The sequence below is a fragment of the Theropithecus gelada genome, chromosome 6, assembly GCF_003255815.1.
Source record: "Theropithecus gelada isolate Dixy chromosome 6, Tgel_1.0, whole genome shotgun sequence".
Taxonomy (NCBI): domain Eukaryota; kingdom Metazoa; phylum Chordata; class Mammalia; order Primates; family Cercopithecidae; genus Theropithecus; species Theropithecus gelada.
Genome location: NC_037673.1, coordinates 88958508 through 88975903, shown reverse-complemented (window position 1 = coordinate 88975903; position 17396 = coordinate 88958508). Strand labels below are relative to the sequence as shown.

Genomic DNA, 17396 nt, shown 5'->3' with positions numbered 1-17396 from the left:
CTTTCTGTGTGTGTATATATGTTAGTATGTAACATATATAGTATATTACACATTTTAAAAATATAAGTTTTATGTATTAAAAAGAAGACAAAGAACAGCAACTCATTTTACCCAAACTCAATGAAGGCTACTGAAATCTTTTAGCTGTGACAGAGAGTGATCATTTTACCTTAAACATTTAACTGCATATACAATTACGGATAGGAAACTAAAACAGCTCCCTTTTACACTGTTATGTCTTACCAACATTCCCATACAAACGTTTAGTTAAGGATTTTTGTACTTAATAAAATTCAAATTGTTCTTAGGGTATTCAATGCAACCATTCAAGTAGTACAATAAGTATTCAGTATTACAGAATAATAAAGTATTTCAGTATTATTCAAGTAATACAGATATATGGCAAATCAATCATGTTATCATCAGTTAATAACTGAGAACCATACACGATGAGGACAGATATAAATATATTTACATGCATATTTTCACATGTGTATTTGATTTATAGAAACATAAATTAGTATGCATATTCTTATAGGAGAGGAGGCAGATGCACATATAAACTTTATTCATCTTAAGAGCCAACAAATTAAAAAATTATATGGAAAAAAAACCACAGCTGCTAAAAGCTGTTCCATTTTAAATGCAGGTAAAGACAAAATTGATCTTTCAATAGCAACAGCCTTATAAAATAATTTAGTCTGCAAAATTCAATTTTATAATTGGAGTAACTTATCACCATTGTAAGAATTAAGAAAATGCATTAAAGAGATTCTCAACTGTTCAGTAATTACTTCAGAACCATAAAAACGCATCACAAAGAAGGAACAGATATGCATTCCATAGTCCAAAAGAAATGAACTAAGTCTATCAAACTGATACTTCTTCCAAAAATTACTACATTTCTTTCAAGTAACTAAGTTAAACATAAAAACTGCAAATAGAGGGTAACCTACCATACACAATATTCTGATAGATTGACAGCATATTTATGAATATGTGCCTTCACAGATACGTAGGCAATAGATCATAAAGACGTTGATGTGACTATAAAATTAAAAAACTGAGAGGTCAGAAGGCACATTCTAAAGAGTATGAAAATATATTAATAAAGTAAAATTATCTAGAAACTACTATTTGAGGCTTTAAAAACAAACAAAAATACACATTTAAATCTTATTCTAAATCAAAAATATTTTCTTACAAAGTTTAAAGGACTTTTTAATTATTATTTAGGTCCAAAAAAAGTTTTTAAATGTCACAGAAGAAATAACAGAAAATAAAATGTTCAATATTCTATACAGCACCTTGCTTTCTCCTAATTTTTCCTTAAACTAAAAGGAAACCAGGTAACATTAGTGTGGCAGAGAGTTCACTGTAGATTCAGTGTGATTTTCCTTATCCTGCTTTTCTTCACATGGTGAATCTAGTTCATTTCTGCTATCTTCCGTCTCACTGGAATCACTGTCCGATCCACATTCCTCCATCCTGACAGACTGATTGTCATAAGAAGCACTTTCACAGGTTTTGTCTGTGGGAACAGCTCCTTTCCATTGGGGCAAGATAGTAAAAAATGCTTCTTGCCAGTCTCTTGTTTCCAGGTATTCCAGAATAATCTCAAACACATGATTAACTGCCAAAACTTTTCGACTATTCATCTTCACAAAATTTCCAAGCGGGAGCTGTGCATGATTGATTCCATAATCTGATGCTTGTTTATATGTGAGTCCCTTGTGATGGTTGTGATCTACTAATCCTCCAATCACATAAGCCTTTGATTCATCTAATTCCTTCAGTATATTAGGTGAATCTGATGTAAGATAAATCAGGTCTTCTTTTTTTTATGAGTTCACTATAGTGCTCTGGTTTGATATGGATATCCTTCCAGTTGACCCATCCTTTGTCATTTTCATCCATGTTGTTTTTCAGCTGACCTCCATGGCTTGTCAAGTAAAACTGCACAGGATGCAGTGCCCGTCGGTTTTCTGCATAACATCGTTGAATCTGCTTATGAAGTTTCTTAATGTCCTTTAATACCATCAAGTCATCAAAACTACAGTTAATAATGAGGTGAAGGGTGCTATGAACAACATCTCTTCGAACACGTTTTCTGTCATTTCCATCTGAGTTTGATTCCATTTGACATTGTCGCTCCAATTTTTTCCTCTAGCGTTTTTCTTTCCACTTTTGTTTGCGGAGTTCCCATTGCTCTTCCCGTTGTTTCTGTTTTATTAGTTTTTTCATTTGTCGTTTAGATACTGGTTCACACCCTTCACCTAATCTTGGCTTCTGGCTTTCCTCTTGATGTTCATTTATGCCTTGCTTTTTGTCAACATTAGAAGTTTCAATAAATGCTGGCAACATTTCAGATGACATTATTTGGTGCCTCGAGCTGAGGAGTTCATAGGGAAGTGAAATCTCAGAAAGAAAGCCTTTCTAGGTTGGCCTGGTTACTGCTCACGCTTCCTTCCACAGAAATTTCATTTCCCAGAGGCAGGGGCGGTAGTTACACCGGCTTATCTTTTTACTTTGTTTGTGATGTATGGATGTATAGAGGTTTCAAAACTTACTGTGTAAATATTTTTGGCCTTACCTTTTAAGGCTTCTACTTTTTTGGGTCTTAAGAAAGTTTTTCCTATTTTGATGTCATAGGGTTAATTTTCATTTTTTCTTCTAAAAATGTTACAACTTTTGCTTTCTAGCCTTAAGTTTTAAAAATCCACCTGGAGTTTATTTTGCGAGATGGTCTAATTTTTTTTCCATATGTAACTAATTTTCTCAGTATCATTATGAAAATAATTTATTGTTTCCTCAATGATTTGTATTGCCAACTTTCTAGTATAGAGTACCAACAATATTCAGTACCAAATTGCCATATATATGTGGTTCTGTTTCTGGGTTCCCTATTCTGTGTGGTTGATTTGTTTATCTCTATGCCAACATTATGCCGTCTAAATTATCATAGCTTTATAATAGGATGATGGCTGTTAGGATAAATCATTCTACATTGTTCATCTTCTTCAAAAGTATCTTATTTTCAGTCTTTTCTTTTACATGTGAATTATAGGGGTCACATTGTCAAGTTCTGTTAACAACCTTCATGGGATTTCTGGTGGAGTTGAATTTATTGAAATAATTTAGTGAGAACAGACATTTTTTTGAAACTGAATTTTTTTCATCTACCAACATGGTATATCTTCCCATTCATTTAAGTTTCCATTTATGCCTGATGGTAAAGTTTTAGAATCTCCTCTGTAAAAGTTTTACTCAGATTTTGTTTGATATATTCTAGGTGCATTATGATTTTGTTTCTATTGGAATGAGATGTTTTATTACATTTATGCTTGGCTATTGCCTCTGTGTAGGAATGCTATTAATTTTTTGTATGTTGATCTTATTCCCAGTAATCTTGTTGAATTGTCTCATTAGTTTTGACAGTTTGTAGATTCTCTTGGATCTTCTGTATAATCATAGTATTTATAAATAATAATTTTTATTTTTTCAATTCTTAGACTTTTAAAACTGGTTAGGGGCTGGGCATGGTGTTCATGCCTGTAATCCCAGCACTTTGGAAGGCCGAGGCAGGCAGATCGCCTGAGGTCAGGAGTTTGAGACCAGCCTGGCCAACATGGTAAAACCCCGTGTCTACTAAAAATACAAATTCAGCTGGACATGGTGGCAGGCACCTGTAATCCCAGCTACTTGGGAGGCTGAGGAGGGAGAGTCGCTTGAACCTGGGAGGCAGAGGTTGCAGTGAGCCGAGATCGTACCGTTGCACTCCAGCCTGGGCAACAAGAGCGAGACTTCATCTCAAAAAAAAAAAAAAAACCCAAAAAACTGGTTAGGATTTCCTGTAGAGGCCTAACTTGAAGCAGTACTAACAAACATTTTTATCTTGTTTCTAATTTTAAAGAGAATGCTTCAAAATTCTACTATTAAATATCAGGTTAAGAGAATTTTCTTGTATTCTTAGTTAGCTAAAAGTTTCTTAATATAATACATAGATGTTGAATTTTTTTTCCTGTATCTTTTGAAATGATCTTACGGTTTTTCTCCTAAATATGTTAATATGGCAGCTTACATTACTAGATTTAGCAATGTCAGTCTATCCTTGAATTCCTGGGATAAATCTTACTTGATTATGACACAGTTAAGTAGATATATGTATATAGACATAGACATTTAGATGATATAGATGGACACACTTTGCTTAACTAAATTGATTAAATTCATTAATTTATGTTGGACATTTTCATCTCTGTTAGTAAATGAGCCTGCCTATAGTCTTTTCTTACCCATTTTTGCCATTTTGGGCATTGAGATTATACTAGTTGATATGGTTTAGCTGTGTCCCCACCCAAATCTCAACATGAATTGTATTTCCCAGAATCCCTGTGTGTTGTGGGTGGGACCCAGGGGGAGCTAATTGAAACATGGGGGTTGGTCCTTCCCATGCTATTATCATGATAGTGACTAAGTCTCATGAAATATGATGGATTTATCAGGGGTTTCCATTTTTGCTTCTTCCTCATTTTGTCTTGCTACTGACGTGTGAGAAATGCCTTTCACCACCTGCCATGATTCTGAGAACTCCCCAGTCATGTGGAACTGTAAGTCCAATTAAACCTCTTTTTCTTCGCAGTCTCGGGTATGTCTTTATCAGCAGCATGAAAACACACTAGTACAGTCAATTTGTACCAGTAGAGTAGGGTGTTGCTGAAAAGATACCTGAAAATATGGAAGCAACTTTGGAAATGGGTAATAGGCAGAGATTGGAACAGTTTGGAGGGCTCAGAAGAAGACAGGTTTTTTCTTTTATTTTTTAATTTTTTTATTATTATACTTTAAGTTCTAGGGTACATGTGCATAATGTGCAGGTTTGTTACATATATATACTTGTGCCATGTTGGCGTGCTGCACCCATCAACTCGTCAGCACCCATCAACTCATCATTTACATCAGGTATAACTCCCAATGCAATCCCTGCCGCCTCCCCCCTCCCCATGATAGGCCCCGGTGTGTGATGTTCCCCTTCCTGAGTCCAAGTGATCTCATTGTTCAGTTCCCTCCTATGAGTGAGAACATGCGGTGTTTGGTTTTCTGTTCTTGCGATAGTTTGCTGAGAATGATGGTTTCCAGCTGTATCCATGTCCCTAGAAGACAGGTTTAAAATGTGGGAAAGTTTGGAACCTCCTAGAAATTTGCTGAATGGCTTTGACAAAAATGCTGATAGTGATATGAACAATAAGGTCCAGGCTGAGATGATCTCAGATGGAGATGAGGAACTTGTTGGGAACTGGAGCAAAGGTGACTCTTGTTATGTTTCAGCAAAGAGACTGGCAGCATTTCGCCCTTGCCCTAGAGATATGTGGAACTCTGAACTTGAGAGAGATGATTTGTGGTGTCTGAAAGAAGAAATTTATAAGCAGCAAAGCATTTAAAAGGTGACTTGGGTGCTGTTGAAAGGGAAATAGAGCATAAAAGTTCAGAAAATTTGTAGCCTGATGATGCGGTAGAAAAGAAAAACTCATTTTTCTGAGGAGAAATTCAAGCATACATAGCAGAAATATGCATACATAGCAAGGAGCCTAATGTTAATCCCCAAGACTGTGGGGAAAATGTCTCTAGACCATGTCTCCAGGCCATGTCAGAGACCTTCACAGCAGGCCCTCCCATCACAAACCGGGAGGCCTGAAAGAAAAATGTGGTTTTGGGGCCAGGCCCAGGGTCCCTATGCTATGTGCAGCCTAGGGACTTGGTGCCTTGTGTCCCAGCCACTCCAGTCATGGCTGAAAGGGGCTGACGTAAAGCTTGGGTTGTGGCTTCAGAGGATGGAAGCCCCAACCTTGGCAGCTTCCCAGTGGTAATGAGCCCGCAAGGGCACAGAAGAATTGAGATTTGGAAACTTCTGCCTAGATTTCAGAAGATGTATGGAAACGCCAGGATGTACAGACAAAAGTTTGCTGCAGGGGCGGGACCCTCATGGAGAACCTCTGCTAGGGCAGTGCGGAAGGGAAATGTGGGGTTGGAGTCTCCACAGAGAGTTCATACTGGGGCATTTCCTAGTGGAGCTGTGAGAAGAGGGGCACCGTCTTCCAGACCCCAGAATGGTAGACCAGTGACACCTTGCACCATGCGTCTGGAAAAGCTGCAGACATGCAACGTTAGCCTGTGAAAGCAGCTGGGAGGGAGGCTGTACCCTGCAAAGCCACAGGGGTGGAGCTGCTCAAGACCATGGGAACACATCTCTTGCATCAGCATGACCTGAATGTGAGACCTGGAATCAAAGGAGATCATTTAATTTGACTGCCCTGCTGGATTTCAGACTTGCATGGACCCTGTAACTGCTTTGTTTTGGCCAATTTCTTTCATTTGGAACAGCTGTATTTACCCAATACCTGTACTCCCATTGTATTTAGGAAGTAACTAGATTGCTCTTGATTTTACAGGCTCATAGGCAGAAGGGACTTGCCTTGTCTCAGATGTGACTTTGGACTGTGGACTTTTAGGTTAATGCTGAAATGAGTTAAGACTTTGGGGGACTGTTGGGAAGGCATGATTGGTTTTGAGATATAAGAACATGAGATTTGGAGGAGCCAGGGGCAGAATGATATAGTTTGGCTGTGTCCCTACCGAAATATCAACTTGAATTGTATCTCCTAGAATTCCCATGTGTTGTGGGAGGGACCCAGGGGGAGGTAATTGAATCATGGGGGCTGGTCTTTCCTGTACTATTCTCATGACAGTGACTAAGTTTCACGAGATCTGATGGATTTATCATGGGTTTCCGCTTTTGCTTCTTCCTTATTTTCTCTTGCTGCTGCCATGTAAGAAGTGCCTTTTGCCTCCCACCATGATTCTGAGGCCTCCCCAGCCATTTGGAACTGTAAGTTCAATTAATCCTCTTTTTCTTCTCGGTCTTGAGTATGCCTTTATCAGCAGCATGAAAATGGACTAATACCCTAGTCCTAGAAGATAAGCTGGATAGCTTTTCCTATTTTTTATTCTTGGAATATCTTGCTTAAAATAGGGGTTACCTGTTTCTTTAAGATTTGGTGATACTTGTCTATAAACAACTTTTGACTGATATTTTCTTGTGGACATATTTTTGACTGCTGAATTAATTTCTTTGATATCATGAATATGTTCAGGTTTTCTATATTCTTCTTTAGTCAAATTTAGTTTGTTTATACCGAATATTCCAAAAGTCTTAGTACAGTTTTAAGCTTAAATGACTTCAAGAGTATAAATGACATGGACTTACACAAAAAGGATCTGCAATTTAACTTTTTTTGAGTTTTATGGCTTCTGAATAACAAATTTTAATTTTTTGTTCCCATCAGTATTTGCCATATTTAGAGGAACTGAAACAAAAAATTAAAATTAAAAATTTATTATTAAATTTCTTTATAAGATTTTTTCCTCCTTTTTGTCTTGTGTGATTTATTTGTTGAGGAAACCAGCTTATTAGTCTGTAAAGTTTCCCACTGTCTTAGGAATTCCTAGACAACCCCCAGATTCAGTGACTCACTAGGAGGACTCACAGGACTCAGCATATAGTCATACTCATGGCTGTGATTTATTATAGCAAAGGATACAAAGCAATACCAGTAAAGGGAAAAGGCAAATGGAGCAAAGTCTGGAGGAAACCAGCCACAAGCCTTGAAAAGTCCTCTGCTCATGGAGTCACACAGGATGAACCTAATTCCCTCAGGAACAAGCTGTGACAACACATGTGAAATGTCTACCAGGGAAGCTCACTAGGAGACTTTGTGCCCAGGGTATTTATTAGAGGCTGCTTATCTAGGCATTCTCTGCATGGCATATACAAAATTCCAGACTGTCAAAAGGAGAGGAAGTGTTTAACTTAAACCGCATTGTACAAACCGTTTAGGCACAGTGACCTCTCTTAGTAGTTCTGGGACTGGTGGCAACACTTCGAAATCCAAGTTCACAGGGTCAACCTTGCAAACAGTTTGTTCTAAAAAACTTTTCTATTTCAAATTTGGGGTTATAGGAGTTTTACTTAACATTTTTGGTTTTATGTTTGTGTTTTTTTCCCTCTTATGCTAAAACTGTTGGTTCCTAGTATAATAACATTAATGAAATTAATCTCTATTTTAATATCAGTATAACAATACCAATGGTATTGCTAACAATATGGTTACTGGGAAAAAGTTTACAATTTTTTTTACAGTTCTTTTGGTTCTTGCTGTATATCTCACTTAGAATTTATAATCTAATTACTCTGTTTAATGTCACTTGAAATAATTGTTCTTTGTGTTTAAGCTAGCAACTTGATACGTAAGTTAGTTTATTTCATTTTACTTTCAAATTTTGGGAATAGTTTTTAACATTCTTGATTCAGCTTTGCTTTATAATTATGTTAGAAATTTATATAGTTTCAGAGTCAAAACTAGAAAATAAGATAAATTTGGCGAAGTCTAGTTTCTATCCTTCTCGCTTTGCCCTTTTCTCTGCTTTCCCATAGGTAAACGATGTAATTAGCTTTGATTTATCTTTCTTTTGTGTCTGCTTTTAAAATGGAATTAAATTTATATTGTTTTCCTAGATAAATGCATGATTACTGTTGACACTGTCCAGCTCCTAGTTTTGTTCATTTAATAATATTTCTTAGCAATTACACTATAACATTATATAATATTAATTACTAGCAGCTATTTCTTATCTGGCATGGGATTACCATCATACCGTGGGCCCCAAACCTATCTTAGGTTTTGATTGGTTATAGAAAACTTTTTCCTAACCAGAGCTTTTGGCAGAGAACTGGAAAAAAAAAGAAAACAAAACAAAACAAAACAAAAACTGCTCTCCTGGGCTAGTGAGTAAATATTTTGTTTTTGCTTTTAATATCCCTTTTAAATGGAATAAGCCATCTTTTGAATATCTGAACTTTTTATTCAGGTACCTCAGTTATTTCATTCTAACTTCACTACTTAGATGGGCCCCAAACCACATATCCTGTCCTGATAGATGGACCTTAAAACCTTAGCTACTGACCCCTAGGTTCAGTTTCTACTTTATATGTTCTTAAGTTGTTATACTGTCTGCATATACTCTTGTAACTTTGGCTTTGGGTTACCTCTTTGTTTTTGAACTCTGAGTATTTCTAAGCTGTATACCTTTTTTGGGGTTTATATGTTTTCTAGCATTTCTATGTGTTTGGAGAAAGATCAGTTCACTGTCATGTTGCAAGTAGATAAAATGTATTCACAGGTATACCTCAGAGATATTGCAAGTTCAGCTCCAGACCACTGTAATATTAAATAAAGTGAATATTGTAATAAAGTGAGTCTCACACATTTTTTTGGTTTCCCAGTGCATATAAAAGTTTTGTTTACACTGTACTGCAGCCTATTTATATATGTGCAGCAGAATAACATGTCTAAAAAAAGCAGTGTACATACTTTAATTTAAAAATACATTATTCCTAAAAAATGCTAACGATCATCTGAGCCTTCAGTGAGTTGTAGTCTTTTTGCTGGTAGAGGGTCTTGCCTCAATGTTGATGGCTGCTGACTGATCAAGGTTGTGGTTGCTGAAGGTTGGGGTTGCTGTGGCAATTTTAAAAAAATAAGACAACAATGAAGTTTACCCCATTGACTGACTCTCTCTTTCAAGAAAAATTTCTCTGTAGCATATGACGCTGTTTGAGAGCATTTTACCCGCAAGAGAACTTCTTTCAAAATTGGAGTCAGTTCTCCCAAACCTTGCTGCTGCTTTATCAACTAAGTTTATGAAATATTTCAAATCCGTGGTTGCTCACAACAATGATGCAATGTATATATAATAGCATCTTCACCAGAAGTAGATTCTATTTCAGAAAACCACTTTTGGCAGGGTGTGGTGGCTCATGCCTGTAATCTCAGCACTTTGGGAGGCAGAGTTAGGTGGATCACTTGAGGTCGGGAGTTTGAGACCAGCCTGGACAACATGGTGAAACCCAGTCTCTACTAAAAATGTAAAAATTAGCTGGTCGTGATGGTGGACACCTGTAATCCCAGCTACTCAGGAGGCTGAAGCAGGAGAATCACTTGAACCCAGGACACGGAGGTTGCAGTGAGCCCAGATTGCGCCACTGCATTCCAGCCTGGGTGACAGAGCAGGACCCTGTCTAAAAAAAACAAAAAACAGAAACCAAACAACAACAAAAAACCTTATTTAAAAAAACTCACTTTCTTTGCTCATTCATGAGAAGCAACTCCTCATTTTTTAAAGTTTTATCATAAGATTGCAGCAATTCAGTCACATCTTTTAGACTCTACTTCTAATTATAATTCTTTTGCTATTTCTGTCATACATGCAGTTATTTCTTCCACTGACGTCTTGAACCCCTCAAAGTCATGCACGAGGCTTGGAATCAACTTCTTCCAAGCTCCTGCTCATGTTGATATTTTGATCTCCTTTTATGAAACATGGATGTTCTTAATAGCATCTAGAATGGGAAATCCTTTCCAGAAGGCTTTCAATTGACTTTGCCCAGATCTATCAGAGGAATTGCTATCTACGACAGGTATGGCTTTACAAAATGTATTTTTTAATTAATAAGACTTGAGGTAGGGTGTGGGTGGCTCACACGTGTAATCCTAGCACTTTAGGAGGCCGAGGCAGGCAGATTGCCTGAGCTCAGGAGTTCAGGACCAGCCTGACCAACATGGTGAAACCCTGTCTCTACAAACAATACAAAAATTTGCTGGGCATGGTGGCACACACCTGGAGTCCCAGTTACTCAGGAGGCTTTGAGGTACTCTAATCTCTTGAACCTGGGAGGCAGAGGTTGCAGTGAGCCAAGATTGTGCCAGTGTACTCCAGCCTGGGCAAGAGAGCAAGACTCTGTTTACAGAAAAAAAAAATTAATAAGACTTGAAAGTCAAAATTGCTCCTTGATCTCTGGGCTGCAGAATGGATGTTGTATTAGCAGTCAAGGAAACAATGTGAATCTTTTTGTCATCTCCATCAGAGCTCTTGGATGATCAGGTGCATTGTTAATGAGCAGTACTATTTTGAGAGGAATCTTTTTTTTTTTTTTTTTTCCTGAGCAATAGGTCTAATTGAAAGGCTTAAAATATTCAGTAAAACATGCAGTAAACAGATGTACTGTCATCTAAGTGTTGTTGTTCCATTTATAGAGCACAGGCACAAAAGATTTAGCATAATTCTTAAGGGCCCTAGGGTTTTGGAATAGCAAATGAGCATTGGCTCCAACATAAAGTCACCAGCTGCATTAGCCCCTAACAAGAGTCAGTCTGTCCTTTGAAGCTTTAAAGTCAGACATTGACGTCTCTTCTCTAGCTGTGAAAGACCTAGGTGTCATCTTCTTCCAATAGAAGACTGTTTCATCTACACTGAAAATATGTTGTTTGGTGTAGCCATCTTTGTCAGTGATCTTAGCTAGATCTTCTGGATAACTTGCTGCAGCTTCTACATCAGCACTTGCTGCTTCACCTTGTGCTTTCCTTAAACCTCGTGAACCAACCTCTGCTAGCTTCCAATCTTTCTTTCACAGCTTCTTCACCTCTCTTAACCTTCATAGAATTGAAGAAAATTGGGTTCTTGCTGTGGATTAGATTTTGGCTTAAGTGAATGCTGTAACTGGTTTGGTCTTCTATCCAGGCCTCTAAAGCTTTCTCTGAATCAGCAATAAGGCTGTTTTGCTTTCTTATCATTCATGCGTTCACAGAAGTGGCACTTTTAATTTCCTTGAAAAACTTTTACTTTACATTCGTAACTTGGCTGTTTGGCACAAGAGGCCTAGCTTTTGGCCTGTCTTAGCTTTCGATGTATTTTCCTCACTAAGCTTAATGATTTCTTGCTTTTGATTGAAAATGAGAGATGTGAGACTCTTCCTTTCATTGCAATATTTAGAGGCCATTGTAGGGTTATTCATTGGCCCAATTTCAATATGTTGTGTCTGGGAATAGGGAGGCCCAAGGAGAGAAACGGAGGAACTGCTGGTTGGTGGAGCAGTCAGAATGTGTACATTTATTAAGTTTGCCTATGGGCATGGTTCGTGATGCCTCAAAACAATGACAATAGTAACACCATAGATCACTGATCACAGATCACCATACCAGATACAATAATAATGAAAAAGTTGGAAATATTGTGAGAATTACCAAATTGTGACCCAGAGACACAAAGTGAGCACATGCTGTTGGAAAAATGGTGCTGATAGACTTGTTTGATGCAGGGTTGCCACAAATCTTCAGTTTGTAAAAGCGATATCTATGAAGCTCAGTAAAGTGAAGCACGGTAAAATGAGATATGCCTGCACTTCTATCACCCATGTGTCATCCGTTTTCTGTAATTGATTGGCTGAAGGAACACACACACATTCACATATTTGAAATAATTTTAAAGGATGTATCTTATAATTAAAATTATGACATTTCTTAACAAATCTTTTCCCTTTCTTTCACTTGAAAAGATTACTGATTTTCTGTAATAGTTATTTTAAGGTATATTTCAGCATATTCTCATCCTTTTTTCCTCCTCTCCGCCTTGCTTTTCCTTTTTATTTTTTCTCTAAATCAAAGAAAAATTTACGTAGAGGAACCTAGGTCAACTGATCTTAGTGCTTCTTTCATAAGGGTAATACATATAATCACAAGGCTTTTAGACAACATTATAGTGAATATAAATTCTTTTTAATAAAATAGAAAAAATTACCAAGTACAATTTGTGGGTGCTGGTGCAGATTCGTGGGTCAGGGTAGTTTTTCAGCCTATGAAGAGCCTTTTCCCAATTACATTTATTCCTATTTGATTTTGTGTGTTTCTTTTACTTGTGCTCTCTTCTAACTTGTCTCTTCCCTGTTGCTTTCCTTTATGTGCCTCCTCTATTTGCAGTGGAGATGTCTCATTGAAACTGCATCTAGTATTGGGATGCCATAGAGGAACCTTTGTATTTTATAAATTTCAACTAGATTTTTTTCTTTGTGCTCTTCTGCAAGTTTGAATATAGAAGCAATATTGATATGAAGTAAATAGCTTGGAAGTGTATAAGTCATAGTTTAATCTTCAGATCTCTTGAAGAGATCTGTAGTTTTCAGAAAAATTCTTCTTTGAGGAGGACACATTTACTTGCAACTTTGCACCAGAATTAAGAATATTGTAAAAGTGTGAGAAAAATTGGCCACTTTTAAGTTTCCTTAGGTAAAACTGATAGTAATTTTATTCCTATTTGTTTTTGCTAGCTTTATCATATAAGATGTTTTAGCTGGAGGAAAAAACAAGGCAAGAAAGACTATTAAATCTTTCTTTAGACTAAGTGGTTACAAGGAAAGTTAATTTTCAGAATCTCTCAAAATATATTATTGTTATTATTATCTTTTGGTCATAAGAGTTATTCTGTTTTAAAATTTATTTATTATTTCTTGTTTTTCCTTTCTTTTTATTTTATTTTTTATTATACTTTAAGTTCTAGGGTACATGTACACAACGTGCAGGTTTGTTACATATGTATACATGTGCCATGTTGGTGTGCTGCACTCGTTAACTCATCATTTACATTAGGTATATCTCCTAATGCTATCCCTCCCCCCTCCCCACACCCCACAACAGGTCCCAGTGTGTGATGTTCCCTACCCTACGTCCAAGTGTTCTCATTGTTCAGTTCCCACCTATGAGTGAGAACATGTGGTGTTTGGTTTTCTGTCCTTGCAGTAGTTTGCTTGGAATGATGGTTTCTAGCTTCATCCATGTCCCTACAAAGGACATGAACTCATCCTTTTTTATGGCTGCATAGTATTCCATGGTGTATATGTGCCACATTTTCTTAATCCAGTCTATCATTGATGGACATTTGGGTTGGTTCCAAGTCTTTGCTATTGTGAATATTGCCGCAGTAAACATATTTGCGCATGTGTCTTTATAGCAGTATGATTTATAATCCTTTGGGTATATATCCAGTAATGGGATGACTGGGTCAAATGGTATTTCTAGTTCTAGATCATTGAGGAGTCGCCACACTGTCTTCCACAATGGTTGAACTAGTTTGCACCCCCACCAGCAGTGTGGAACTTATGAGACTTATTCTGTTTTAAAATTAATTAATTAATTGATTAATTTATTATTTCTTTTGTAGGGACTGAGTCTCACTGTGTTGCCCAGGCTGGTCTCAAATTCCTGGCTTCAAGTAATCCTCTGTCCTTGGCCTCTTAAAGTGCTGGGATTACAGGCATGAGTCATTGTGCCTGGCCATAAGACTTACTCTCTAAGAAACTTTGAGGCATAATACTTCTTCACTTATTTTATAAAAGAGCCTGGAGAAAACCCAGTGCCAAAACGGTATATGTGCTATTTAAAGGTGTGCATTGATAGGCAAACTTGAAAATGAGATGTTTTATAATTGACCTTCGATTCAGATGATGAGTTCATGCAGTTCTAGGCATTTATGGACATGTTTAATGAAAACATGAGGAATGCATGAAAGCTAGTGAGAATCTCAACTTTGACTTCTCCTGATATTTCAGACTATGGCATTTGCCATCATTTTTCTTCATACCTTTATTATGTCATCTGTGTCAAAGTTACATCAACCTGGATTTATGCATATTTATTACTTTAAGTATACTTTGAGTATAGTATATAAACTTAAACATGAATTTATAGGTAGCAACAATAAAATATACATCAACTAATAAGAAAAAACAGGATTCAACAAGATAATTCCAGGTCCTGTAGTTGTCACTGTTCCATGATGAGTTGAAATTAAGAGAGAAAGCTCAATTTTCCATCTAATTGAATTTACCAAAGCAGGACCTTTCATCCACATGTTGAAAACAGGAGCATGTCTTTTCTCACAACCTGTAAACCAACTAATGGAAAGATTGACAGCTGGGTGAAGAGAACACAACCTTATATTTGGTTTCAGCCAGCCAGAGTTTTAATCACAGCTGTGGTGATGAGGGGAGTGGGAAGATTTGCCTTTCACACAGCAACTTAAACAAACACAGCATAATATCTCCATTGCTCTCCAAGTCATTTCCTGCTTCCGCATTCTTCATGCACGTCCTTCACGTTGCATTTATGGAAACTCAATCAGAAAGCTAGCTTTTGGGTTATTTTGTTTCTATCATAGTGTATGGGAATGACAAGATAAAGTTACTACTAATCACTGAAGCATGTGGGGAATTAACCGAAAAAAAAGGCCTCGACTGAATATATTACAAAAATTTGAGAAAGGGTTATATTTTAGAAGTCCACTCATTTGGACAGTATTTGAGTCTTTGGGTATCTTCTCATTCAGCTTTCTCTGTATGCACGCTGCCTTATTGCAAATCGGAACCATTGAATGCAGATGTTTTCTGTATTCACAGTAAAAAGGAGGCTAAAGCAAATACTTAGAAAGTGACCTGTGTAGCTGCATGTATTCTTTCTTTTGCTGGCAAAGATGTGACTGTCTCTTTATTATACATTCAAGAATGCTGAATCCTATAAAATGATTAGATTCAGGAGAAAAGTTGGTAGGCTTTGAGATACCAAATGTGAATATCAATTAACAAGAGCAACAAGAGAAAAAAATCACAAAAATCGTGGTATGTAAATTAAGAATGGCTGGGAGCAATTACTTTATATGGCAAAGCCAGGAAGACATTAGAAACACCTATATTTCTTCGTTTTCAACTCATGAACAAATGTAGAAAACATGATATAATGCATAAATTAAAAAGGATACCTATTTCATAATATCCAAGGTAAGGAGACATGGTAGAGGGAGAAGGAAATGATAACAGAAGTCCTTGAATAAAAGCAATTCTGACAAAAAGAGGGTGTGTCCTTCTACAAGGGCCAAGCTATGCCATGTCTCACATCCTGATTTTTTGAGTAGACTTCTTGCCAATATATATTTCCCCTGGACTCTAGAGTTTATAGGATGTGGTTCACTAACATTAACAACACAGCAGTTTCTTTCCCTCACAGAGAAGCCTGCTTAAGCAAAGCAAGACATAAGCAGCTAAAATACTTTGCTAATTATTTACATACAGACAAAGATAGATGAAATGTGGGTTTTGTGTTTATTTTATATTACTGTCTGATCTATGAATGAATAAAGGAATAGAAAGTTTCTTACACATTTCACTTTGATTTTATTTACTTGTAGGACATCTAACAATGATATTTGAAAAACAGACACTAAGTCTTAGGTAATTCATTTTTTCCTTCTAATATTACATCATAGTGGTATTGAGTTTTCTCTTTATGTTCAAATCATAGGTATGTATGGTAATAATACCATCTATCTTCTATAACAGTTTTGAGAATATGCATTCTACTTAGTTTGTAGTATCCACAAAACATTTTTTTTCCTGCTTTTAAAGTTATAGTATAAATTCAGAACATTTGTTTGAGGAGAGCATTTCTAAAATAAGCCATAACTAGTGATGTTAGTTAATGGACATCTAATTTTAAGAGGAAATAAAATAATTTCCTCTTCATCATGTTTGTATATATGATAGACAAATCATCATATTTGTATATATAAGCAGTACCTTATTAAAATTGTATAAAGTACATGTATTTATGTTAAATATTCAAAACTTTGAAATCAAAAAATATTTTTCCAAATAGAGTAAAACAGTAGGTATTGTCTTTGGATTCTTATCTCCATTACCCGGTCAAGGCTAAAACCTGGTTGTTTGTCTTTTGATGAAAAATCTGTAAACATTTAAGTTTCATTATGGAAACTGCACACTTTTATGGCTTGCAGCTTAATTAGAATTTTGGAGAGGTTCTCTCTCTATTTGCATTTTCTCCATGCGCTTGGTCTTATTTTCTCAGTAAAAGAATTGTAATTTAATGCTAGATTTGGACATATAATTCTACTTTCTTTTTCTTAATGAGAAAAGACAAAAATCAAGCATCAGACAAGAGACTAAAATATAACAGAATAAAGTACTGAAAAGAACAGCCACATGTATGTAAACCCTATGGAGATTTTAGCTTAAATCCATGTAAGTATAATATCATTATTTGCAAAATGCATGATGTTTGAAAGAATCAAAACCACACCAAATTGTTTAAGTAGTTATTTATATAATAAATGCTGATTCTATCTTGGATTTTTTGCCATGTAGAAGGAATTTTTCTTGTTTGTTATCTACTAATCTGCTGTCTATTGCTATGGATTTGCTTATTCTGGATATATCACATAAATGGAACCATACAATATGTGACCTTTGTGTCTACCTTCTTTCACTGAGCATATTTTTGACACACACACACACATACACACACCCACACACCCACCCCATTACCACAATTTGTTTATCTGATTATCCACTGATGGGCATTTGAGCTGTTTTCACTTTTTTTTGCTGTTATCAATAATATTGCTGTAAACATTCATGTGCAAGTTTCTGTGTGGACATCTTT

The 17396-nt window shown here is 36.3% G+C and overlaps 1 long non-coding RNA gene and 1 pseudogene across 1 annotated transcript in view; one reads left to right on the top strand and one right to left on the bottom strand.

The window, feature by feature from the left end:
• The window catches only part of LOC112626906, a 177517-nt gene that overhangs the window by 72101 nt on the left and 88020 nt on the right, over positions 1–17396 (top strand). The window lies entirely within an intron of this gene.
• On the bottom strand, positions 1231–2432 carry LOC112626904 (annotated as a pseudogene).